Source organism: Cynocephalus volans, chromosome 3 (genome assembly GCF_027409185.1).
Source record: "Cynocephalus volans isolate mCynVol1 chromosome 3, mCynVol1.pri, whole genome shotgun sequence".
In the NCBI taxonomy this organism is placed as follows: domain Eukaryota; kingdom Metazoa; phylum Chordata; class Mammalia; order Dermoptera; family Cynocephalidae; genus Cynocephalus; species Cynocephalus volans.
The window spans coordinates 142,718,464-142,745,416 of NC_084462.1; the positions used below are offsets into that span (position 1 = coordinate 142,718,464).

General features: G+C 38.7%; 1 protein-coding gene across 3 annotated transcripts in view; it reads left to right on the top strand.

Annotated features, from left to right (window-relative positions):
• Nucleotides 1-16,453: 16,453 nt before the first annotated feature.
• PPM1A (protein phosphatase, Mg2+/Mn2+ dependent 1A) overlaps nt 16,454-26,953 on the top strand; it is a 44,688-nt gene continuing 34,188 nt past the window's right edge. For 2 of the 3 annotated variants that reach the window (XR_010022892.1, XM_063089150.1), the window contains exon 1: nt 16,454-16,642. The gene's annotated coding sequence lies outside the window, so the exon portion shown is untranslated. The remainder of the gene's footprint in view (nt 16,643-26,953) is intronic. The other variant, XR_010022891.1, reaches the window with a different exon arrangement.

The window sequence follows — 26,953 nt, forward strand, 5'->3', positions numbered from 1 at the left end:
ATTATACCTTTCACCTCTAGGATCTTAATTTGGTTCTTTTTTATAATTACTCACTCTTTGTTAATATTCTTCATTCAGTGAGTTATTGTTCTCATGTTTTCCTTTAGTTCTTTAGACATGATTTCCTTTTATTCTCTGAATAAAAGCTGATATAAATAGCTGATATTTTAAATAGCTGATATAAAGCCTTTGTCTAGTAAGTTTAATGCCTGTGCTTCCTCAAGGATAGTTTCTATTGACTGCTTTTTTTTTCTGGTGAATGGGTCATACTTTCTGGTTTCTTTACATGTGTGATGGTTATTTTTGTGTGTCAAATTGCCTGAATCATGGGGTGCCCAGATATTTAGCTAAACATTATTTCTGAATGTATCTGTGAGGGTGTTTTGGGATGAAATTAGCATTTGAGTAAGTAGACTGAGTAATGCAGATTACCTCCTTGAAATGGGTGGGCATTATCCAATCCATTGATGGCCTGACTAGAAGAAAAAGATAGGTGAAAAGAGAATTTGCTCTCTGCTTGACTGCTTGAACTCTGACATCAGTCTTCTCCTACTTTCAGGCTAGGACTTACACCATCAGTGCTACTGGTTCTCAGGCTTTTGCACTCAGACTGGAACTATACTACCAGTTTTCCTGTGTCTCCGACTTGCAGACAGCAGATGGTGGGATTTCCCAGCCTGCATAATAGCATGAGCCAATTCCTTAGAATATGTATATATTCTATTTGTTCTGTTTCTCTGGGGAACTCTGACTAATACACCATGTCTTATAATTTTTTGTTAAAACAAAAATTTTTCTTTATTTTAAATAATATAACGTGGCAACTCTAGGAATTAGGTTCTCCTCTCTTCACAGGGGTTTGTTGTTGTTTTCTTGCTTGTTTAATGACTTCTCTGAACAAGTCTGAATTCTTTGTCATGTGTGGCCACTGAAGTTTCTGTTCAGTTAGCTTAGAAGACAGCTAATCATTGGACAGAAATTTCTTTAAATGCCTGGAACTAAGAAGTCTCCCAGTGTTTGCCAAAAGGTTCTATATGCATATTGGGGCACACTTAGACAGGTAGTATGTAACTCTACCTTAGATTTTATTGCCTGCTTGTATGGACACTCAAAGTTGGCCAGAGGTGACAGCTTAGGGCCTTCTCAGGTTTTTCATGGCATGCACACATCCTTGGGCATGCATCCATCTTTACACATACACATGGCCCTTTAGATTCTCATGAATACATTGGCACTTTTCAAAGTCTCCTATGAAGACCTCATTTCCCAACTTTAATTTTTAAGCTTTTTGGCTAGCTTATCATTTGCCCCAACTATTATCCACTACTTTAGGTTAGCATGATGTTAAACAATTGTTATTGATTATTTTTGACAAATATTTCCAGGGAAAAGGCTGTTTGTGCTGAGCAAGCTCTCAGTTATGTCAATAATATCATCCTTGAGATATTAATGGGGTCTTCCTGAATGGAGTCTTCCTGGGTACTACCAGGCAGGACATTATTCTCTGGGGATTGGACTTTGAAGGAGCTCCAGTCATATTCTGCCCCTTCCAGTGATTGTTAGTCTGCTGGTTTTCACCATGATTGCAGACTGTTAGTTTTCAAAGCTACCTTAAAGCTGGGGAAGGAAGTGTGGGAATTGGGCAAGTAAAAGCACCACAAAGTTCACTATTGTTATCAAGATTGGATCATTTTTCTTGAATAAAAGCTCCTAATATTGACACAAACTTCTACTTAATTTCCAGAATTCTGAAAAAAATTGATTCTGACAATTTTTCCAGTGTCCTCACTGCTTTTATGGAGAAGAGGACTTTCTGAGGTCCTTCGTCCATCATTTTCTCTGACATCTGTTAGTACCTACTAAAATGTAACCTCAGATGTACTGTAGTGTCATTTCTGCCATATTGTATTATTAAGGCAGCTACAAAAGCATACCTAATTTCAATGGAAATGGACATAGATCCCAAGTCTTTATGGGTGAATGGTAAGGTTCTAGAAGAGCATATAGGATTAGAGATATTGTGTGGCCACTTTAGTGAAATACAATTTTCCATAGTCTGTTCTCTTACCATAATAATTCAAACTCTTCCACATGCAAAATCCCCTAACTTCTTCCTCAAGAGACTCTAAAGTCTTATCCCAATAAGGTACCAGGATCAAGCTTAAGCTCAAATTTCATCATCTAAATTACATCCAGTTATGGATGAGGTTTCTTGGGTATGGTTCCTTGGGCACAGTTCTTTGAGTGCCTTTGATCCTTGGTTCTAAAGACCAGCAAACTAAAGAGTCAGGTTATCTGCCCTCACACTCAAAATACAATATTATAATAACTGAGGCAGACACTTCATTCAGAAAAGGAGAAAATGGAAGACACAATGTGGTCACAGGCCCATAGCAACTCTAAATTCCACTGACTACACGATGCCAGTTCTTTCATTATGACTTAGTCCATTTACCTAGGAATGATTCTCCACATTTCTGGCTCTAATTCCCTAAGCCCTTGGTTTCATCCTCTGAATTAACCTTCCTTTTTCAAAATTATTTTGCGTTTGCAGATTAACAGTTTTCTCAGAAAACTTGCATAGAAGTGCAGGGATACAAGGGCCTCTTTTCATCTTGTACTGTCTCTCTCTCTTTTGGTGCAAGTTGATAAAATTCCATTGAAACTTTGTGGGGGGTTTTTGTATCAGTTCATACTCTACTCCATTTTATTGAGATAAGCCCTTCCATAACTTGTGGTCCCTATAAGGCTGCTATGGGAAACTCCCTTAAAATTCTTGGAAACCCTGTTGTTTAATGTAGAGGATATGTGAGGCATGCCAATAAGATCTTCAGAGGAACTTTTGGTTGTTTGAAAGGATCTATGAGGGATTGTTTAAAATATTTATGAATTCTTATTAAAAGGTTATAGTTAAACTTTTGACTTCTCTTTTTAGACTATATTTTCTTGACAGAACCCTCCACCTGATCTCTTCCAGGAAACATTTCTCACTTTACCATCATTTGCTATCTATAGAGATTATGAATGAGAAACACTTTGGATTTTGACCCCAACAAGTCCTGGGTCTTTTATATTTGATGTGTGTTTCTTTTGCTTATTACTCTTCTCTCACATTTTACTAAAGCAGCTAGAAGACATATTTAAAACTAAGCCTGATCATCCAGTTTTAATTAAGTACATTTTCTATATTCTTTCTGCATTACATGACAAGATCTATTTTCCTTCACCTTCAAATAACATTTTTCTCACTTTCATTTAAGCCCTTATCAACAGGTCTCTTGAGGGTCACAGGCTCCCACTAAAATGTCATTTTAAGACCCTTTAGATTTTCACTAACTCTCCTCAAGGTCCTTTCACCTTCTGCCTGCCACCTAGTCTCAAAGCCAAGTTTTGTTTTAAGTTTTGTTTAAACTGCATCCCACTTACATGTACAAAAGTACAAAAATATGTTCCAGCTATCTTTTGCTATAACAAATTTCCCTGAAATGTAGTGACATAAAACAATCATCCAGTATGTTAATTGAGTCTGTGGGTCAGGAATTTGGGAAAGATGCATTGAGGATAATTTTTCTGTATTCCATATTGTCTAGGGCATCAGCTGAAAGACCCAAATGCTAATGGTAACTTGATGGCTGGATATTGGAATTAGCTGAAGGCTTATTCACTCTCACGTCTAATGGTTGATGCTTGTCAGCTTGGATCCTTAGCTAGGGCTGTGTGGTGACTTTTAACACCAACTATCCATTTTTGAGCCAAACTTTGCAGGTTAAGGGCACAGTCCTTCATAACACTGCCCTCAGACACCAGCTACAAGTTCAGGAGTCCCCAAGTAGTCCCTTTCACTTTTCACCAGTGAGCTACAAATTCAGGGGCTCACACTACCCTCGCAGGTTGGATAATTCACTAGTATGACTCATAGAACTCAGGAAAGTGCTATAAATTTATACACCACATAACATTTCAGGAATTATGGACTGTGTGTATGAATATGACAGTGGTCCCATAGGATTATAAATGGAGCTGAAAAATTATTATCACCTAGTGAGATTGTAGCTGCTGTAATGTTGTGGAGTAATTACTTTATATATATATATATAAATTTAGTGTAACCTAAGTGTACTGTGTTTATAAAGCAGTATAGCAGTGCACAGTAATGTCCTAGGCCTTCACATTCACTCACCACTCACTCACTGACTCACCCAGAACAATGTTAATCCTGCAAGCTCCTCCATTCATGGTAAGTGCCCTCTATAGGTGTACCATTTTGTATCTTTTATACTATATTTTTACTGTACCTTTTCTATATTTAGATATGTTTAGATGCACAAATACTTGCCATCGTGTTACAATTGCCTACAATATTCAGTACAGCAACATGCTGTACAGGTTTGTAGCCTGGGAGCAATCAGCTATACCATATAGCCTATGTGTGCAGTAGGCTATATACCATCTATGATTGTGTAAGTACACTCTATGATGTTCACACAACGTTGAAATTGCCTAATGATGCATTTCTCAGAACATACCCCTGTTGTTAAACAATCCGTGATTGTACTAATGATTATGATTAAAGGATACAAATCAGAACCAGCCAAAGGGAAAGACACATAGCATAGAACTGGGAACATTCCAGATGCAAAGTTTCCATTGTTTTCTCCCCACAGAATGTGTCACTGTCCCAGCACACTGATATGTGACAACATGCAGAGTATTGCCAAGCAGTGAAGCTCTATGTCCAAGCTTCAATGTCCAGAGTTTTTATTAAGGTTTCATTACATAGGCTTGAGTACTTGAATCGTTACCTATGTGACTCAATCGCCAGCTCTCCTCCCCTCCCCAGAGATTGGGCTAATATCGCCCAACTCAAAATCCTAACCATTTGTTTAAACACATGGTTGGTCTTTCTGGCATAGTCAGCCTCCATCCTGAGTCATCTCTTTGTTTCAATGATCTAGGGGCCCTCTATTAGTCATCTCATTAACATAAACTATCAGAGACTGTGATAAATAACAAAGACACCCTTAACACTCAGGAAATTCCAAAGTTCTAGAGGTTACCTCCCAGGAACTGGGGACAAAGGCCAGACAGATTCCTTTTTACACAGGCTATCAACCAGAACATCTATACATGGCCTCTCCATGTTGCCTGGGCTTCTCACAATGTGGTGGTGTGATTCAAGGACAAATGTTTTGAAAGAGAGAGAGGTAGGTAGAAACTGTATTGCCTGTTATGACCTAGCCTTGGAAGTAATGCAGTGTCATTCCAATCACATAATATTTGTTGAGACAGTTCCAAAGGCTCACCAGAGATCAGTGGGAGAAGATATAGATTCTATCTCTTAATAAAAGAATGTCAAGGTTTAGAAGAGGAATGGTAGAACAGGAAATATCATGGAGGTCTTTTTTGAAAAGACCCATCAAGTCTAAAGTCTATGTGGAGACTTTCAAAATCTTTGACAATTAGGTCTCATACTACTTTCCCTTCCTTATATCTAATTGCCTCCTCACACTTTGCTTCCAATCCAGTTAAGAGAGTCATTCTGTGCATGTCCTTCTGTGTACTATAAGGTCCCCTCCTAATGCAAATCATTGAAGATTACCCCCTAACTTGACATCTATGAACTAGTAGACTGAAATCCCCAACTTATACTGACTTAACAAAACAGAATTTGCTGCCTGTGGTAACTAAACACTCAATGGCTTTGGGCATGCCCCCAGAAGCTCCAAACCTTCATCATTCTTACTGCTAGCAATCCTAGGGGAGCAGGTGTCATTTTTCTATGACTCCCAAACAATTCCTGGGATTTACTCTAATTGGTTCACTTAGGTCAGGTGCCCATCCCTGCATCAGATTCTGGAGTCAGAGGAAGGAATTACAGTGAGAGAGAGTAAGGGGTGGTTTTCCCTAAAAGAATATGAATTACTGTTACCAGAATACAGAGAAAATAGATGTCCAATGTGAGAATCAGATTTTTTTTCCTCGCCAGAATGGAATATTGAAGCTGGAAGGGACCATAAAAATTAACTGATCCGATACCTTTATTTTACATATGTGGAAACTTGAAGTTCAAAAGATGAAATAAATTTCCTAAGTCATACATAGAGGCCTAATGTCTAAACCTATAACCAAGACTTAAACCCTATGTTCTGACTCCTCAGGCCAGAGACTCTTTGTATGGCCTGGTGTATTAATAAATACCATGATTATATTTTAAATTTTAGCTTTAGTTCTGTGTTATATAAAACAGCAAGAAATTGGAATCAGACAGGGTTCAAATTCTATCTACTCACTTGCTCTACAAATTTGGACAAGTGGCTTAACATCTCTGAGCCTCCATTTCTTATCTATAAAATATATACAATACCTATTCTGAAGGGTTATTGTCAGGATAAAATTAGATATGGTAGAAATAAAAATTCTAGATTGTAGGAAGTGGTTAATAAATGGTAGCTATTATTTACATCTCTTGCCATGTTCAGTAACATTTGACACATACTAAGTTTTTATGGCATCTGTGGTATTTGACTAACAATTCTTTTCAGAGGAGGTGGGTTATGATTTACATCATCTAGAGAATTTTTTTGAGAAGTCAGTGAAAATTCTTGCCCTTAATGTGCTTCAAACATATGTTAAATAACCAGGAAAGATCTATCCAGATAAAATTGCAAGGAGCATTTCATGGGCTTTTTAAAACCCTCTTATAACATTGCCTTTGGGAATTTAAGTGTAGGACAGCAGAATTTTTGTATGTCGTCAATTCCATGTGGTACTGTATTTCAGTTTCGCTTTTGAATCCAGGCAGGACTGCCATGTGATGATGATTTTCTTGATGACAGTCTAAATAGTCTGACTGTCTTTAAGCCAGTGTTTATGGGTACATAACCCAGATATGATACACATGACTCACCAGCCCATATAAATCACTGGTATTTTATATCAAGCCAAGATTTTTCTTTTGGCATCGCATGTTTCAAGTACTCACATTGTTCCCTTTAACCTTTTCATGATTTTATTTTGATTGAAAACACAGAAGGGTTTTGTGTGTCTTGCCTATTTGGACAAAGGTCAGTACTTTTACTGTCCCCCAAAAGAGGTACATATGGGCATTTAAAAGTTCAGATTTTATTATTTTTTTCAAGATATACATGTGGTTCTTTATAAGTTCTGATTTTATTAAGTATTTTTTTCAAGAACTTTGAATTCTCATAAAGTATAATTTGAACAAATTATTTCAATATTTAGATAGCAGATATTTATAATAGCATTGATATGACATACATGAGTCTGGTAAACAGGAAGTTTGCAGTATATTATTTGCAACCCCCCTCCATTTTTAATGGTGTTTGACACATTGTAGGTTCTTAATCAATACTTGGTTTTAAAAAATGGTTTATTCTTTCCAGTGGTGAGTGCGTATGATTTACACCATCTAATGTGTAGGCTGAATTTGACTCTGTAGGTAGAAATTGTTGTTTTGGTTTATCAATGTAGAGTCTACATACTCTACAGTTGTAATATAATAGCCATAATAATTTTATTATGAAATATTTATTGGATGAATATATTGTACTAGTTATAAGATTAATATAAAATTAGTCATAGTCCTTTTCCACAGGCTTATTCTAGGTTTACTTTGAAGGCTACCATTATAGACCATTAAACTAAATTAAGAAAACCCAGTAGCGACAAGAAGACAACACGTGGAGTATATTCACTTCTTTCACAGGTCTGTGAGCAAGAACAAACCTAAACACAGTTGTGGAAGAAGCAGAATTCATCTTTGGTGTTATTGAAAATCCCTTCTGAATTTGTTTTACCCTGTTTCACCAACACATGTCAACGCAACTTGCTTCCAAGTATTAAAACTTGTCTCTGCAAAAGATCTCAAAACTTTCATATCAAGATGTAAATGTCTGCCTCACCTTAACTATCATCCTCACTAGATAGCATAAGATAGAAATTAATTAGTAGATTATTAGTCTTCAGCCTTCAGATGTATGTCGGGAGAGTAGTGAGTGAAGAGGGAAAGAGTAATGAGGTTCTTGCCAAATATTTTTAGGGCAACAGATCTTTACCTAAAATTGAACCAGTTAAGTGGGCTTCTATTTTACCTACACTTATCCTGACCTTTCCCACAAAGCACTCCTTGCTACACTTTACTAAATTTACCAGGAAAGATTATTTGATGAGTCACTGGCACAAATATAGTTCCAAGAAAATGAAAAAAAGAACCCCAGTAACAAGAGCTCCCTAAAAGACCACATTTCTACCACCAAAACATAATCCCTTTAAGTCATTTAAAACTGAAAGCAAATTTCACTTCCTCTTTAAGAATATATGAAACTGACATGAAAGGATTTTTCTGCTTCCACTTTTGCTTTTCTAAAGTCTCTTCTCTATAGCACAACAAGAGCAAAACATAAATCAGATCACATCATGCCCTTGCATAAAAACCTCCAGTGGTTTTCCATCACACTTACAATAAAATCCAAAAAATCCTTACTGTGGCCCATAGGCACCCTGCCTACATCACACTCTCTCTCTCTTTAAGCATGCTCCAAGTATCCCAGAGTTCTGTCTGTTCCTGGGCATGCAAAGCCGACACTTACACCCCAGGGCCTTTGCCCTTGACTGGGGCACTCTTCCCCCAGATCTTCTCGTGGCAGCCCCCTCCTGTCATTTAGGCCTGACCAGCTGCCAACTCCTCTAGCAGGAAGTCTCTGAGCAACCCATCTAAATTAATCTCTCTTTCACTCCCTCTCCCACCCTACCTTCCCATGTCATACTTTGCTCTACATCCTTTACAGCACTTATCTCTCTATGCAATGACATTGTTTGTTTCCTGTTGATACCAGGTAATCTCCATGAAAACCACCTCTTTTTCAGCACAATATCTCCAGCATGCCTGGCATATTCTAGGGGCTCACCACTTATTGATTGAATAAAATGCACAGTGACTTGAGTTCTTTAGTATAAAATTATAAATACTATGACATATAAAATATAGAAATAGGGCTTAGGGTTCTTCTTTTGAAACACTATAGGAAGAACAATCTAGAGTCTAGATTCAGAACCAAGTAGTCATCTTTGGTGGAGATGGCATGAAGAAGAAAACTCACAAAAAAGGGGTTAGTGTCAGGGGGAGATGCGGAAGGCAGAACTTCCCAGCAGAAGATCCTCATCTTCCCTTGACCCTTTTGTAGGTCATACGTACATTCCCACTGGCCCTCACGAAACTGAAGTACTAGAAGTTAAAACAAGCCTTGAATGACTTGAGCCCTATAACTAGCAACTCTAGAGTGAACCAATGACTAAGCCTGTATAAAACATTGAATAGATGGTGTCAAATAATGTACAATATATTCTTATTATTAAAAATATTATGCTATGTGCTTAAAAGTTACAGTTACATTTTGTTGTGTATCTATGCACTATCTTGTGAGGCAGTGTGGCATGTGCGTTATGAGCAGGATCTCATCTGTTTCTGCATGGTGGATGAATATTCCTCATTTCAGATGAGGAAACCAGTTCTGAGAGAGGTTAAATAACTAGTTCACAGCCTAGACAGAGCAGATATGGGCTTTGAACTCAAATCCATTGCAGTGGTCAAGTGTCTTCTTTGACGCCAACATGTTTAAAATGTTTTAAAATTATTGTTTTGAATGTCTTCAAATAGAATAAATATGCTCTACCTCCTCACAGTTCCTTCCCCATGGTTCCCACCACTCCCTATTGTATTACACCCAGCCTGATCTAACACTATGTTACCAGCCTGGCCCCTACCATAGGCACTTGAGTTTTTAGCTTCTGATGCTAACCTGAATTCTTCCCACTACTTGCTTCTTCTCCACAATGAGGCCTCTGCCATGTTTGTACCAGTGGCAGAATGACTTAAGCTCTCTGTGGCCATGGGTGAAGGTGGGTTTGTTGATGAGTGTTGTGTTACCTTTTGTTTTGATTAAGTGGGATTTTTAAGGAGTGTGCAGAAAAGAAAGGAGAGTGTATCAGGAGAAAACAGGAGAGAAGTCTTCCTGGTGTAGAAAGAGCAGGAGAATGGAGGAGGTGATAGCTGAATGCACAATTCTAGGAAAAGTGACAACAATTTTACATGTAGCTTATGAAAGATTTTGCTGTGTAATGTGCAGTATAACTCCTCTCCCATCTCCTCCAGGCATCTTTAGTAAAAGTATAACTGTTGGGATTGTTTGTGTGCGTGTGTGTGTGCATGCACATGTGAGTGCGTGCGTGCGTGCGTGCGTGTGTGTCTGTGTGTGTGTGTGTGTGAGGGGACAATGCACTGAATAGGGCTCAAGGAGAGAGGAAGTCATCTCAAGAAGGCTCAGCCAGTTTCTGCAACAGAAAAGCAGATTTTGGAATCAGATTGTCCTAGGTTTGCAAAAGAGCTCTTTTTCACAGCTTTAGTTTCTTCCTTTGTAGGATGGAAAAAAATAGTATCATCTTTGCAAATTTGTTGTGAGAACTAAAATAGGTAATATCCATAAGGGGCCTGATATGAAGCTTGGCATACTCTAGGCCAAGTTTTTTTCCATACCTTATATTGAACTAAAATTATTTTCTCAGAAATTCCCATGAATTGATTCTACTTCTACTCTGTAGAACATTGATTCTGTGACCTTTTTGATGTGATGGTGCTCTAGTTTGTCTAGATCCATTAAGAGAAAATGTGTATTAACATCTCTATATCTAATCACTCTCAAGCTTAAAATGACTTTGTTTTTAGATTATTGCTTTTACCATCCAATAAAGAATACTTTTAGGAAAGAATCAAGATAAAGATTAAACATAAAGCTAATTACCGAACAATTCCTCAAATGTTTAAAGAATAAGGTCAGTACCATCTGACCATGGCAGCTTTTCTAAAGGCAAAGAATCTAATTTTGTAATCAACTAACTTTACTGAGTACTCACTAGGTGTCAGGGATATACCAGATCTTCTAATGTACTTGGGTGCTTTTAGCTACAAATAACCAATATAAAAATAAAAATGGTTTTTACAATGAGGAACATTTATTATACCACCTAAAAATAAGTTTCCAAGGTAGGCAATTGCTATCATTCCTCTGCTCTACATTACATGGGTTCTTTGCAAGATGGCTCTGAAAGTCCAAGTGCACATATGGACATAACAACATATAGCTGAAAAAGGCATTTTCTCTCATGTGACTCTCTTCATTAGGGTAGGAAACCTTTCCCAGATCCATCACCACAAGACTTCTCTTCAAGTCACATTGGACAGAGCTGGGTTACCTGTCTGTGCCCTAAATCAGTGCTTCCCAACCTTTTCACATAATGACACAAATAGAAAGATAATGCGTTTATGACACAGAGGGATGCCTGGGTGAGGTTGTTTGTGGCTAGATGGGACCATCTCAGAGCTTCACAATTCAGCCTCACTCAAATGCCCCAAGGGCTTAGGAGATCAATATCTTGTCAAATCTATGACCCATTTGAGACATACCAGTGTGAGCTAGCACATAGATTGGCATACTCTGCTCTAAGCTACCTGGGAGAGTGAGAAAACATGTATCTATATACAATACAAACTCTAGTGAGAGGAGGATCTGTTAATGAAGAGAAAGAAGTAGGCAGTGGTGGGGCAATCAAGTGTCAGTCATATTTTCAAGAGAGCCTCATCTGTTCTAATTCTCACAATACATCCTGTGAGGAAGTATTTTGTGGAGGATGAAACTGAGGCTAATAATTTAAGTGACTTTCTTAAGGTCACAGAATCAGTAAGTGGCTCAGCTGGCACAGCAGATGCCGATTCAGTGATATGCTGGTAAATGATTAACAACCAGCTCTCCAAATGTTGCTCTGACCTGCATATTTTCATTCAAGATAAAAGTAAAACAACAAAGATATTTGTCAACTTATTTGTCAATAATGTGAGTGACTGTTGCTGAACTGATGATTTTGCACTATTCACGATATAACAGTTATAGACACAACATGCCTTTAAGTTCAATCTGCATAGAATGTTTTCTCTGACAATTTTTTTAAGTCTAGACATTCAACATTGCAGAATGCTTCTCCATTTCAACAGTTGAATAAAGGTCTGTTTATTCTGATTTTTCAAAGCTGCTTTATTTTTTGGGCCACATCAACTCACCAAGTTATTTTGTATGGATTATACCCCTTTGCTCATGGTGGTTTCTTAATTGTAAATTAAATATCCCAAATATCCAAGTTAAAACACTATCTAAACTTGAGTGATTATAGAATACTTGCCTTGAGTTTGCTGAACCTCTCTCTGGGCTATCCACAACTCTTTTCTGCCAAGCTCTTTTCCATATTCGGCCCTTTGCCCATGCTGATCCCTCTGCCTGGAAAGCTCTCCCCTGATTCTTTGCAAAGCTGACTGCTTCTCATCTTTCAGCTCAAATGCTACCTTCTTAGAGAGGTCTCCCCTGAACACCTGTTTCAAGTGATGTCCTTGGTCTATTTCCTTATTTACTTCCTTCACAGCAGTGATTAAAATCTGCAATTTCCTGTTTGTTTACTTCTTTGTCTGTGCCCCTTATTATAATGTCGGCTCCTTGGGGGCAGGGGACCTTGTCCATTGATGTCATTACCTACCCCCATAATCTAGCACAGTGCCTGGCACACAATAGCTATCTGTTGAACAGATGAACTTGCCTGACAAGATCCACACCAGTGTTGTAAGGCTGTGACCTCATACAGTTATCTTGAGGTGACAGCTTACCCTAGAGACCTTCCAGAACTTGGCCTGTGATGCTCACGGTTTCCCACATTTCTCTCAGGGCCCAGGAAGAGCCACAGTGGCAACACAAGACTCCTGGCTCCCCTCTGTCCCACCCTAACTGGGCTGCTCCAGTGATGTCACACAGGACGGGATTCTCTAATCCTTTTCATTCCGTAACAGTCCTCTCCTCTAAACAGCTAAGTTTTTCATAACATGATATGGTGGGGGGTGGGGGAGGAAGAGGGGAGGACAGGGGTGGTGAGTATGCCACCCTGCCGACCTGAACAAAATTACTTTAGGGGCACTATCCGCTAATATTTTTGGCTTTAGGAGAAAATGAGTAGCAAAAACTGCAATTTGGATTAAGCTAATGAAGAGAGAAGAGAAGAATGGGGAAAAGAAGGGCAAAGGAGGTAAAAAGAGAACAGAAGAAAGGAAGAAGAGATGAGAAGCAGAAAAGAAGGACAAATGAAGAGGATATGTGAGAGAGAAAAACATGAATCAGGTAGTGAAGGAGGAGGAGGAAAGAAGGGCTTCTGCTGGGCTTCATAACTCTTGGGTACAAAGAGTGTGAAGGCTTCAGTGTGAAGGGATAGATGACTTGGGTGAAGAGGGTCCTCAGGTATCCCCCTGAGAGGTCACTGAAATTGCTACAATATATTTTCAGAGGCCCAGGCAAGGCTGTCTCAAGGGTAACTCTCTTGGATGCATTCACAGGAGTAATTTGGGAACAAAGAATGTAAACATTTTAAATCATGATTTGGGAAGAAAGGGGGAAAGAGTATTGCTGAATAGAGTGAGCTTTAGACTCCAGTAGATGCAGGACAGTAAAGACAATCTTTCGGATAACCTTCTTCCTCTTTGTTAATTGAAATATAGATTTACAAAGTAGAGTACAATAGTTTTATAATATGCCTATAAAAATTACTAAAATACAGTCATGGAAATATATTCCCACTGATATGAACTTAATATGAACATTCCAACTATAGAAGGCCCAACTGTAGAAGGCCCAAGCAAAGTTTTGTCTTTCAAAAGAGAAGCTTTTAACTCTCTCTTTTTCCAATGTTCTTTCCCCCTTTCTAAATATTTAGTTTTTCACCCCCTTGGTATAATAATAACAGGAAAGGGGATATAATAATATCAAGCATATTTTATCAGACAATATTAAGGTATATTTGTTCCAAGTTTTAAAATGTTAATCCTTAACCCATGAGTTTCCTAGTTCATATCAAAATGTCCCTGCAAGCTGTATACAGAAGTAAGAAATAGTAGGAAGGTGCAACTTTATTGGCAGCCTGTGGTACACTGTGCAAACTCCTTGAAAATCTCTTTATGTTCATATATTCTATTTTTCTATCTCTTCTGCTACAATGAACCCAGCTTCTCCTACAAGTGTAGAACAGAGAAGAAAGATATGGAAACCTAAAGGAAGGAAGCAGAAAGATAGGCAAGACCTTTAAGTTTTCTATGGTTCACTACTGCCATTGTTGATCCAGCTTCTGCCTTATGAATAAGAAAATTTGTTTTTTAAGAGCACTACAAATGGTGGTTGCCACATGGTCTTTTCTATTTCAGAATGTTAGAGTCTGCTAATGTGCTAATCATGCTGTTACTTGTCTGAAGTATTAAGCATTCCAATAAGGCAGAGCTTCAAAGATCTTTGATCTAATTTCATTTTTTTTGGCAGGTGTGTGGAGAATTAGGAAATGTGTCCTCAGATGATACTGGGACCAAATGCATAGTGAGTTTTATTTTTACTTTATATACCTGGAACTGATCCATCTTCATCTTACTCTAAGAAATTTTAACTCCAAGGATATTAGGTAGAGTGATTTGGGGGTTCCTTGAAGATTTGCTCTGCTAGCAACTGGCGATTACATCTGATCCTGTTAGGTTTCAGGTCTAGAACTGAAGGGAACAGAACCATCCCCAAAAAAAGTCATGTGGAAAAAACTGGAGATGGTTTTTATAACTTTAAAAGCAGCTACATTATTTTGCTGAATGACAGAAAGACAGAATAAATAGGTTGTTTTTGATCTGAGACTTGGGGCAACAGAGTGGTCTTAGGAAATACAAAGTAGCAGGATGCAAATTGCTACAGTAAGCTCCTGAGATAAAATGAAGAGGCCCCATCACAAATTTACCTTTTTACTGGCCAGAACTCAATTTGGCTATTATTTTCAGGTGTTCTTTTTAAAGTACCTGCCTTCTACAGTGAAGTATTTGGTCTTTCTTTGCATATATCAGAGCATCTTTTACAAACACGGATTTTTCTTTTAAACTTCTATTCCTGCGAATGTGGTGTAGGTCAAATCCATGAACAGGTTAAGCCTTTTACAGGAGAGGGAAAGGCACCCCAGCCAATGGGAACCCGTGCTGGTGATGTACTGCTCAACAGTTCTGATTCATTGGCTGCCTAAGGTTTGTCATTTTATCCCCGGCGTCTGCAAGCAGCGTGGGTCGGGTTTTCCGTAGTGTAGCTAGCTAAACGGAATTTTGGCCGCCTGCACGTGCAATTTCAATTAACTTTAGCTCATCTCTAGTTCTTAATAGAAGCAGCTGTTACGTTTCTGATTACCCTCCAGATTTCAAAAAACCCTCGGTTCCTTTAACCTCATTGGAGGTCGTCGGAGGTTCTCTGTGACAGAATCACGTGACTGTCTAACGTGCAAATAAATACAATGTGGAAACCCATGAGCTACAGACGGAAAACCTGCTAGAAACTCAGAGCATGTGCCACGTGCGTGACTCAGTTGCACTCGCATGTGGGTGGGTGGTGGCCGGGTGCGTGTGTGTCTGCCCCTCAGGACGCGAGGTGTATAGACGCTGCACCTGACTGGGTCTCCTGGGGTCACTGAGGGAGTACGGCTCCGGAGGCGTGGGGCCTTGGGGATGGAGGTCTTCCGGCTGCCTGGGACCGATCGCGCGTTGAAAGGGCAACGGCCAGACCGCAACTGCGCCCGATACAGGTCGAAAACTCGGAGTCGTTCCTGCGTGGACGGCGTCTTTTCAGGGAGCGGGCTGTGTACTTGCAGGCAAGTGGAAGAGCCGGAGCAGGGGGCGCGGACGCCTAGGAGGAGCTTCCAATCCCGGCTCTACCAACGGCTAGGATTGGAAAGGCTCTCGATCCACGGGGCTCGGAACAGGAGCACACTCTGTCCAGCCCCCGGCGCTGCGGCGTAGAGACCCCAGTCCGGACTCCGATCCGGAATTCGGATGCGTCCCTTGGCCTCGGTCTTCGGCCCTGGCCGCGAGGCGGTGGCTGCCAGAGAAGCTGGGTAGGGCAGTGACGTCACCCGCAGCCGCCCTTCCCCCGCTCGCCGGCCCCCGCCAGCCCCCGCTGCAGTTCCTGCCCAACGACATCCGGGTCTCTCCAGCTGCCCCGCCGCGCCGCAGCTGTAGCGGCGGCGGGGCGGGGCGGCGCGGCGGAGGAGTGGGGGAGGGGCGGCGCAGAGCCGTCGTGAGCGCGCCTGCGCGGGGCCGCGCTAGAGACGGCGGCGGCGGCGCTAGGGACGGGAGCGCGCGCTGGAGCTAGCGAGCTGTGGTCTCGGCACCGGCCCGACCCGCAGCTTCTAGTGCTCCGGCGGCTGCAGCTCGGGAACGGGTGGTTGGGGAGGGGGGTGGGGGGGACGCCAGGCAGGTGGGGCACGAAAGCGATGAATCTTCGGCTCTTCCTCCTCCTCCTCCGGGACCCGCTCTCTACCTCCCGCTCCAACGCCCGGATGATCTGAGCCGCGAGGGCGCCGACAGCCGGGGGCCCGGACGCAACCCGGCTCCTCCCCTCCTCCACCCCCCCGGCCTGACCCGGCCCGCCGCCGCCGCGGTGACCCCCTCCCCGTCCCCTCCCCGGCCGCCGCCACCACCGCTGCCGCCTCCTCGGCCGACCAGGGACCTGCCCGCCCGCGGCTGCTCTGGGTAAGTGCGGCGTTCGTACCGAGGGCGGGCGGCGCGGGCCTGCGCGGCGGCGGACAGGCCTAGGGCCTGTAAACAAGCCGGGCGTCTGCCCGGGCGCTCCCGGGAGGAGACGCGACAACTCCTCCCCCTGGCCCGGCCTCCTCCCCGGAGCCGGGCGGCGGGCGACGAGGGGTTAACGCTCCGCGAGGGCGGCGGCGGGGAGGCGGGGTCGGGGTGTTTGTGGCGGCGGTGCGGGGAGGGGGCACGACCCTCTGGCTCCCCGCGGCCGGGTGGGGTGTTTTTGGCGTCGATGCGTGCGCGGGGGCCATGGGCCGGCCAGGCCTGAGACCGGCCGGCGGAACTTTTCCCGAGCGGGGAGGAGGCGTCGCGGCGCCCCGTGCCCCCACCCGCTGCGGCGCGCCGCCCCGGCTGTCCGGGGCTCCAACCCCTGTGAGGGAGGCGGGGAGAAAGAGGCGGGAGGTTCCCTTTAACGGGACTGAGCTCGAAACACCAAATTCTGGAGAATTTGCTTCGGGTTTTACAGGGGACGGGGATGAGAGTGAGGCTCCTTCAGAACTCGTCATTGATGCCTCCAATTCATTCATTATTAAGGCATCGAACAAACCCATTGAAGTAAATTCTACTGATTTCTCATCCTTTTAAACCGTGTAAATTGGGTAAAAGTTGTTGATGTTAGAGTTTGGTTGAGGTATCGTTTTCTTCTGCTTGTAGATTTTAAATAAACTTGGAGCCTTTTCTTGAAAGACAGCTGGCTGTGGAAAGCCTTCTACCAACCTCAGTTTTAGATACGTTTTGCAAATATCACCTGAGGTATTTTTCTTTTTTCCTCAAGCACCGCATGCATGGTACTTACAAGTCCACTAAGGTCATACTTCAGTTGTCCAAACCAAGGAATCTATGTGCCGCCCCCCCCCAAGTTTCCTTGTAATTGGAATAATGAGCCGAATGTGTTTTAAGAAGTGATTGGAAAAATGTGCGAGATACGTATTATTTTTGCAGAGTAAATGATTTCTATGTTATTGAAAAAAATAGAAACCAAAAAAGTAGTTCCGAGGAAAACGGCGTAATCTTTTCAAACTTGCACGTTGGGATTTTAAACGCAGCCACTTTTTAGATGCAGAGCGCTCTGAAGAGTCATAAGATTTATTTATTTAAACAGTACTCTGCTGAGCCTTAGGGGTTCCAGAGCTCCCAGGAATCCAGCAGGGCTTGGTCCCCAACTCCCTTTAACTGGAACACTTCACTTTTATGCTTTTATCTTTTTATATGTTGGGTCTTTTCCAAAGATTGTATTTCTGTAACTCCTTATTTTACATATGAGAAAACAGATTAGAGTGATAATGACCCAACCCAACCCTATTTTCTTATCTTAGATGTTACCTTTGTGGACTTAATGTTTCCTTTGCCAATAAATAATTTGAAGCACAAAGTAACATTTCTTGCCTGATAATATAGTTCTGTTCTTTCTATTCTTATACATACGAGTATATCTGATTAAACATCCGATCGTGTAGGGATGATTACTTTTAATCCGGAAGTTTATAGCAATACCACATTATTATTAATGAACTGCACATGGAAGTTGCTTATGACATTTTTATTTGATATCATTAAACGTTTTTACATCGGTGAATTAATTATATCATGGGAGAGGTATATTAAGACTGATAATATCTAAGTTATTTGAGAAATAATATGGTTGAGTACTAGAGTCATCAAATTGCTTTTTACATGGCTTGTATCTTTTAAAATATTTTTTTACACGGATTATATCATTTTATATTTCAGTATGAAAGGCTGAAGTGATGACCATAATTACAGTATAACCTGTTGAAGGGAACAGTGCACTGAGAGACAAGAGTTGTTTAGTGATGGCTGTGCTCCAAAATATGTGTCTATGGACAAATTCTTTAACCTTTTAAGTGTCAGCTCCCAAATCAGTAAAATCACAGGAGTAGATTATATCATCGCACATACTATCCAGTTATTAATTTTTTTTATTTTCTTATCAACATTGTGTGTCTGTTCAACACACCTTTACCAAGTAAATGTCTGGTATGTGCCAGACACTTAAATGTTTCGGCATTCTAAAGATGATTTTTCTTTCTGGGTTCTGTTTTATTTAAAAGAATTTTAAGTTGCTGATTGTTCTTAGAAAAGCTATTCCTGTAGCCTTTGTTGATTTTTCTGTTGGGTTTGGGAAGTCTAGAAAAGCTCTGGAGAGGAAGGAGGATGGAGATTCCACAACAGACAAAGGGTGGTTGAGGCTACAGGTTTGAACAAGCACATGACCCTTAGTAGTTTGATGTGAAGGGCATTATTAGGGACAGCACATTGTGAAGGTTTTTCTGTCAATTCAAGCTGGGTCTTAATTATCTTGTCTTGTTAGACCTTTGTTTGAAAATGTGTTCCCTAATACCTTATTTTTTTCCCCAGGAAATTTATAGCAATATCATTTGGTCACATGATAAATATTGCTGAGCAGTTTACTAAATACCTGCAGTCTTTGAATTTGTTCAGATTTTGCCTGGACTGTTTATTTTATGACTAATTGAGTGTATAGTTAATTCTGGCTTAACTGTGCATGCTTATTTATTTTATAATTTTAAACTAAAGACTGACATACATCCACAGGGAGCTTGTTCACCCATGAGAGCTGGATTAATATTTTAAGGTGTAAGTCTGTGCTCATGTAGAAATAATTATAAAGTGATATTTTGCTGATCCCCTCAAATAGTTACCTATCTCTTTCCTGGATGCTTGACTCTGAGTGGTACTCTTGAATGCATTTCATCCTTGACCAAATCAAAAGAAGTAGTCAGACATGTAAGAAAATCAGCCCAAGCAGAGTTTTGTAAGAATTAAGCAAGAAGACAAAACAAGGCGTGGCCCTGTGAAATTGGATCTTTAGGGAGTAGAGAAGGTGATGTGAGGCAACTAGGAAAAAGTTGTCTCTTCTTATAACTTGGGTAGTAATTTATGTCACAAGAAATTCAGTTGCTTTATTATCATTTTGCCCTTAGCCAGGAAACATGAATTCTCTGAGCTGAGATTATTACCTATCCTTATATGAAAGAAGCTTGGGCCAACATATATAAAAATCAAAAGATTGATTATGTTATTTCTTCCTTCACTCTTTCTAATGTCTGATGTGCTCCATATTATACAAGTAATAATTTTATACTTCATTATCAGTCTCCAGAGGATATTCCTTGATGATTTTGACTTTGGCATGTCCCAGTTATCTATGTACTACCTAGATAATCTCTTGACATAGTTGTGTTTTTTTTGTTTTGTTTTTTTGCTAAGGCAGGTAGGAGGAGCTAGTGAAAGTAAACGATTGAGAGAGGTGAGTTTCTATATACTTTTATCTAAAGTGTTATAGACTTTAGAATTTTTGTAAAAAAACTGAGGGAAAGTTACTGTATATTAATGTATATCAATAAATTAGAATCTGTTGATCTGTGTTTATAATATTGAAAATGTTTTAAGCATTCTTTGAGTAAATGTGTAAAAAAGGAGGGAACTTGAGTTTTTATAATTCTTAATATGTTTATTTGGAATCCATTGGCGAAGTTTATGTAGTATTCATATTTAGGATCTGGATTGAAAGTTGTTAGTTTTGTGGCTGATATGATTTGAATTAAATTCTTAAGAGACTAAACTTCTGCTAGATACAGAAGATAGTAAATAAGAAAAGCCATACTTTATTGACCATTTATTTGTGTCAGCCTTTAATTTTTCTCCACAACCCCCTAAAATATACAATGTTATCTCCATTTTACAAGTAGCGAAATACAGGCTCAGAGAACCTAAGTAATATGCCAGGATCAGATCTGTGTAGATATAAAAGTATTTTCAAAATATTCCTGAATGGATTTTTTCCAATTAGAGGAGCCTTCCTGTTCCTAAGAACCAGAATTTTAAAAGCTGAAAGTTAACATTTCTGATTCATAGATTTCTAGAGTTAAAGGAGCCCTTAAAAAGTTTGTAGTTCAGTCTTCCAGTACAAGAATCCCTTCTAAGACATTCAGAAAAGATTTAAGAAGTTAAGTTCAGTTTTTCATTTTCAAAGTTTCAGAAGTTAACAGATCCAAAAATTTTGTCTTTAACTATCATTGTTCAGATAGAGGAATGGAATCAATATTTATTCTCAAATGATTGATATTCTTAATTAAGGACCTATAGAAATGTTTCAGAGCAGATATTATCTACTGAGTCACATCAAAGTTCCCATAGACGAGAAGGTGGTAAAACTAGCCCTTAAAAGTCATATAGAACTGGGATTGAGTCCCTGCTCTCCCACTTCCTCTTGGGATATTTTTGGGTAAGCTGCTTGACTCCGCTAAGCCTCAGTTTATCTGTAAAATGGAAATATCTTTATCATGAGGTTATCTTGAAGAATCAATGAAATAATTGTGTAAAGTGTTTGATATTTTTCTGCCTTGAAGAAAGTTCCACATAAATGGTAGCTGCTGTTATTATTGAGTATATGAAATCTTGAGTTACGTAGGAGAATAGATTTACTGGGTGTGAGAGAGAGATCTTTGAGTATAGATTTAGCAGTGAGCCTGGAAGCCAAACTAAAAGAGATTGAGTAGAGAATTTAGAAGAGATTGTAAAGGCTGTGGGTATATAGAGCTTGCATATGAATAGACTAAAGAAGCAATAGAAGAAAGAGAAAGTTGAGTAGATTTATTTGGCTGTATGAAGCTGGAATGAAGTCATGGGTTTGGAGTTAATGATTAGGTAGGAGTAGATGGTTAAGTTGTGGATGAAGAGTAACAGTAATAAAGCAAAGGTAAATGTTCAGACTAGACTAGAATGATCAGTAAGTAAGGAAGGACAAGAGTTGGTATTTTGGAGAGGAGTTACAGTTACTGGTTAGAAACGAGCAAGAATATATTGCTACAGGAAAAGATACAAGAGAATAAGGAAACTAAATTATTCTTGTTAACTAAGTTCTTACTGTTTTTTTAAAAAAGGAGTATTCATAAAAGGGATTAAGGCTTTATATGTGAGTCTTGGGTTATTTAAGATTGAAAAATTGTCTTGGAACACTTCAGATCTTATTACCTTATACCCACACCAAGATATTTGCACTCCAACTGGTCTCTTTCCCACTAGCATCTTGTACTGCATTCCCTTCCCCATTCCATAAACCATCACAAAATTCTTCCTAAAAAACTGTTTTTCATCTTATTGTTTCTCTTCTAAATATACTTTAATGACTCCCTTTGCCTCTAGAATAAAGTTCAGAATCTTGGTTTGGCTTTTGACACTTCCCATAATTGAACCTCAGGACTGATCTCTTTCAACCAAACTGGTACAGTTGCCATCTCTAAAACACACCCTTTACTTTTCTCTCTGTGGATCGTTGCTTGTGCTAATTTACAGTCTGGAATTCTTTACCTTTTCCAGCTCTCGTTTTCTCTTTTATCAAAGCTCGTTTTTAATATTTCCTCCTCCACAAAGCCTTCCTTGACCACCAGAGTGTTTCATCTCTCTTTTCTCTGTACTTCTATAGCAATACGTATGTATTATTTGTGTGGCTTCAATCGTATATTTTACTTCTAGGTATTTAATTATAAATGTGTTTCAATTAATTCTGAAGAGAAAAATACAACAAGTTTTTATCATACACAAAGCCTTGCATAGTGTTTTGTGGATTGTAAACATTCAGATATTTGGTAAGTATTAAGCAAAATCTACCTGGAAGTGGGTGTGATTGCTGTAGGATGAGGTGGTGAAGGTAGTTGCAAGCATTCTGGTAGCTGGTATTTCTGACTCTTTTCCTATATGTTATTTTGGCTGAACTTAGACATTTCAGTGTGAAGATTATACAAATCTGAAGTGTGTTAGAGTCCTTACATTGGTATAGAAGACTAGAGTAAGGTGTCAATGAGACCAGAATCATAAATTTGATTCTTTGTGTACCTATTGTGTTTTATTTGCCTTGTCATTGGCTAATAACAATGATAGATAACATTACTGAGCATTATGTGCCAAGGACAATTAGAAGAAATTTTCAATTATTATCTTATTAACTGTTCACAACACTCCTATAAGATAGATACTATTATTACCTATATCTTAACATATAAGGAAATTGAGACAGAGTGGTTATTTGCCCAGAGTTTCATAGCTAGTAACAGAAGCCAAATATACGTCCTTGGACTTTTCAAAATAATTATATATGTGGGTCTGCAGTTTTATTGCTATTGCTGAAAGAATGTCTGTTGGCAGTTGTGATGGGTCAGAAAATTTTTGTACATGAAGGTAATGACTATAGTTCCATTTTACCCAGATAGTGAATCTTGAGATTGAGTTGGGATTTGTGGTGGCATTGTACACTGAATTTGAAAAGTGATCATTTTCACCAAGAAGAGCTATTACATTTTTTAACACAAAGAAAGCATATAAGATATGGCTATAATATAATTAGTTCCACAGCTGGACACTCTTTGTCTTATGGCTTATTTTATTTATGTTCACCGCTTTGCAACCCACTGACATAAATTATTCCATCTGTCCTTTATTCAAATGAAATTCTTAGTGAGTTTAAGAAGATAGTCTTAAACACAAGCTACCTAATAGAGCTTACAATAGAAATTATGCTATAAATTGAAATTTCAGTGTTAAATTTATTGAAAATAAGTTCCTTGAAAACAGGGACCTTGTTTCATTCATTTTAAATAGATTTTCAATGTATGACTGTTTAATCTTTGTAGTCTCCCTGCTCATTTATGATGAACACATGACAAAGAAGAGTGACTGTGAGCCAGAAATATATCAGACTGTGAGAAAGCGTAGGTCTTGTATAATCCAGTTTAAATTTAGGCTGGTGCTTTGTATTCACCTGCGATATGACTGTCTTAGGAAAGGACATAGATATAGCATGACTTAAAAAAAAAAAAAAGTTCATGTGGCTTTATTTTAGTTAAAGAATATGTTATTCAAGAACTGTCTGTTGTACTATTTCAGAGAATGAGTGTAATTCATTACTAACTTTCAATGTCTTGGATTCTTTTTTTTTTTCTTTTTCTTTTTTTTATTTTAAAGACCAATAAGGGGATCTTAACCTGGTGTTGTCAGCACCAGGCTCTCCCAGGTGAGCTAACCGGCCATCCCTATATGGGGATCCGAACCCATGGCCTTGGTGTTATCAGCACCACACTCTCCCAAGTGAGCCACGGGCTGGCCCTATGTTTTGGATTCTTAACACGACTTCCTTTTTCTTTAGCAAGAGTGGTAGAAAATTGCATCAAATTTGGTATTATGTCTATAGAAGATGCAACTTGCTTACCTTTGTCACCAATATTCAGAAGTGAAAATTTAATAATAAAAGATAAACAAGGCATGGCAGTATACTCTTTGTTTTGTTGCTTTTGTTTTCCAAACAGAATTTCAAAACTTAACCAGGCTTTAGAAAAACATCTTTGCAGTCTGCCATTATGCTTAGGAATGTTAAATAGATAGTAAATAAAATTTTCACTTTTTATAAAGCAGTAGAATATTATCCTTACTGAGAGTCTGCAAGGCTATTTTGGGTGTCAAGTTGCCATCTTAGAAGTGGCAACTTTTGTTCTGTGGTCAGCCCACAGCTTTACACTATATTACTCCATATCTGTCATCATCATTTTTCTCTGTCTGCATAAATGCTTCCTGAAAATATAAGCAAGTCCTTCAACAGATAGTCAGCCATGTAGTGTAATCTTATATTGGTTTGCCATGGTCAGTAGAATAAGGAGCTTCTTAAGTGCAAATGAGACAATTTTTTTCCATAGTAAAATTCCAAGACTAAGAAAAAGATAATTTTGTCTGAAATACGCTAGTGGGTTTCCCAGCTCCTAGAAATTATTCCTCTTTTTGTCTAAATTACCTTATACTTTGCTTCTTATGTAGAAAAGATTTTTTAAAAAATTAACTCAGCCACTAATGTGAAATGAATGAGCAGATGAATAGCTCAGGGGAAGGAAATGAATGGGCTCTAACCCGTAGTCATAACTACATCTTTTCTCTTTTGTCCACTCTACTACACCTTATGTGGCTTTTTTTTTTTTTTGTCCCCTCTAATATATGTTATGTGGCTTTTTTTTTTTATTCTCAACATTTTATCTAATGATGTAGAGAATCTAATGATGTTGAGAAACCTTTTAAAGTTATTGATGAACAGTAATCTGAAAATCAACTTTTTGACTGGTAAGCTGCAGATTTGCTTTAGGGTCCAATATTTTCTTATTAGAAATCCATTACGATATTTCTCTAGGGATAAAAAAATAGAACTATGTATTCTATAGAATAAAAAAGATTGAAATGGTAGGGTATGGTTTGTTCTTCTATGGGAATATCTTTTCCTACTTAGAAAAGAATCACTAACTCTGTTAACAGGAGAGAAGTAAAGATGATGACTGTCATTCATTCATCCTACATATTCATCAAGTGTCATGTGCTAAATGCTATGAACAAAAGTATGCATGATCTTTTCCCTCATGGATCTTAAAATCTAAAGTGAGAGATAGTTCACAGGGTAAGTGCTATTATAAGGGAAATAAAGGATTCTCTGAGCTTATGACTAATTATGGCTCTGGTTCCTGAGACAAGGAACTGAGTACCAGTGGCAGGGAGTAGAGAAGTTCATTTTGAGCCATGTCATGAGCCTGAGGATTGGCTATTTAAGTATAAGAGGTAGTTGGATATACATTTTTAAGCCATTAAATAGGAAGAATTTTTACTTAAAAAAATTTTTTTTCCTCTTTCTTTCCCCAGCACTCATCTCCCTCCACACAAGGCATCTCATATAATACTTTATGGACTCAGTGAATGATTCTGTTTTGAAGAATGTGAGATTGTATTGACAGAAGTCTGTCACAGAGAAATGTTTTTGGGCATTTTTTTCCAGCAGAGGCATTTCATATGTGTAAAATATTTAGAAACTATGTATTTTGTGTGTGAACGAACTCTTTGTCATCTTAAATGTTTAATAAGTTATATTTTTCCCTTCTTTCAACTTAAATAGACAAGGTTATCAACAAACACTTATAAATGCTTTGTGTGAGGGGTTTTGCTTGTTTTAAGCAAAAGAGAAAGGGATGGATTGGCTCAGGAAGTCAGTCATTGTTTTCTGGGTCAGTCTGAGTCTCATTTCTCAAATACACAGGGATTAAAAAATAGCAAACTAGGAACTGAATCCACTTCTGAATCTGTACACAAGTTACCCAAAACTGATAGATTTGGATTAGTTAACAGATGAGGTGAATTGAGATTGTACATATAGTACTAGAACATTCTCAGAAAACTTCAAAAACTAAATCGTTCTATGCCATCTAAATCTTTTCAGTATTTTGCTTGTACTATAATTGTTAGTGAAAATAGGTCAGTATCTAATTTTTATATTCACTAGAGCCCTCCAACTAGATTTATCTTAGATATTTTTCAGGCAATTATATACTCATAAAATTTACTTTTTAAAAATTGTGTAGTACACACCTTTGTAGGATTTCAAGAAGACTATTATGGACTGTGTAATTCAGATCACAGCACATGTCTAGAAGATGTTGATAGGTTAAAAAACATATAACATGAAGGAAACATCAAAAGTGGCAGTCTCTGTCTAATGTGTACTTTGTGAAATTGAAACTGCTGCCAATATGTGTGCAAACTGACTTTGGTTTAATTACTTGCGAATTTTTACCTCATTTGGCAAAGACCAATTTTTTTTTTTTAATAATGTTTTGGTAGAAAACATGGTCTTTAGCATAGAAGAGCTTTATCTAACTTATTTTGGTTTGTTTGGTTGATTTTGGTTTACTTTTTGAAATTTTGTTTTTATTTTAATTTTGGGTACATTTAATTTAATAACAGTTCGTTTGTATTAGAATTCATTTGGGTGAAATTTAGTTTGTTGGAGGAGGTTATGTAAATGTTTGAAAAAAGTGAAGTAAGTAGTTGATGCTATAAGATGAAGAAGTATTTGGTGGCTGAGAAGTTTTCAGGTAACTTTTAACCTTTGAAAAAAATTTAATATAACATAAGTATTTCCATATCACTGTTTATAATCTATAGTCATCTTTAAAAAAAAACTTTTTATGTAAAATAAAACATAGACACGGGAAAACACATAAAACCTTAGTAATCTTTTTAAGCCGCTTATAACTCACATAGCGTACAATTCACCCGTTTAAAATTTACAGTTCAGTAGTTTTTGGTATATTTACAAAATTACGCAACCATTACCAAAATGTGATTTTAGAATATTTTCATCACCCCCAAAAGAAACCCTGTACTCATTAGCAGTCACTGCCCATTCTC